The sequence below is a fragment of the Benincasa hispida genome, unplaced genomic scaffold, assembly GCF_009727055.1.
Source record: "Benincasa hispida cultivar B227 unplaced genomic scaffold, ASM972705v1 Contig66, whole genome shotgun sequence".
Taxonomy (NCBI): domain Eukaryota; kingdom Viridiplantae; phylum Streptophyta; class Magnoliopsida; order Cucurbitales; family Cucurbitaceae; genus Benincasa; species Benincasa hispida.
Window position 1 is genome coordinate 101,599 of NW_024065007.1, and position 844 is coordinate 102,442.

Below are 844 nucleotides of genomic sequence, written 5' to 3' on the forward strand. Positions count from 1 at the left end.
AACTTGTTTCGTAGAGCTGAACTTGAGTTGGTTTTGATGTTGATGTTGATTTGATGCATTGTGGTTCGATCTCTAACACTTGATCATCTGATTTTCGCTCAGTTGAATGTCTGCGCTTGACTTGAACAAGCAAAAAGCACGATGTTCTTGAAGTCGAGTCTTTATATCTTCAGGAGAATTGTGTCTTCAAGGAGTGTGCAAGTTTATGAGTCTAAGGGTCTACTGATTGTCTGACCTTTGGGCCCAATTAACTAGACTTGGGCTTGATTGGTCAATGGGCTTGACTTTGGGACCAACTAATTGAACTTGGGCCTGGCTAGTCCATGGGCTTGACCTTTGGGCCCAATTAATTGGACTTGAGCTACGTTGGTCCATGGGCCTTACTTTTAAGTCCAGTTAATTGGTCTTGGGCTTGGTTGGTCCATGGGTCTGTCCTTTTGGCCAAATTAAGCCAATTTTCGAGTTTAACTAGACTATAGCCCAAATTATAATATCAAATTGGGTCAAATTAATTTTACTCAATCCAATACTTGTGATGAAAATACGTGGCATCATCGGAATTTGTCTTCAAGTTCCATTTGGGACACATGTTAACTTCTAATTTGTCCCAAATTTGATGATCGTCATTGATTTAGTAAATGACGTGTTAATTTGTGATTGGTCAAAAATATCTCCTTCAACAAGTGCCCTTTTCGAGATTTATGCACGTATATGGGTAGGTGAATCTCGAAAAAGATAAAGTTCGAATCGAAATGTAAGATATACATTCTCGACTTTGGTCCTGCTTGATGTGTCAACCCAATCAAACACTTAATTTGGTACATAGACTTGACTTCGAATTTTT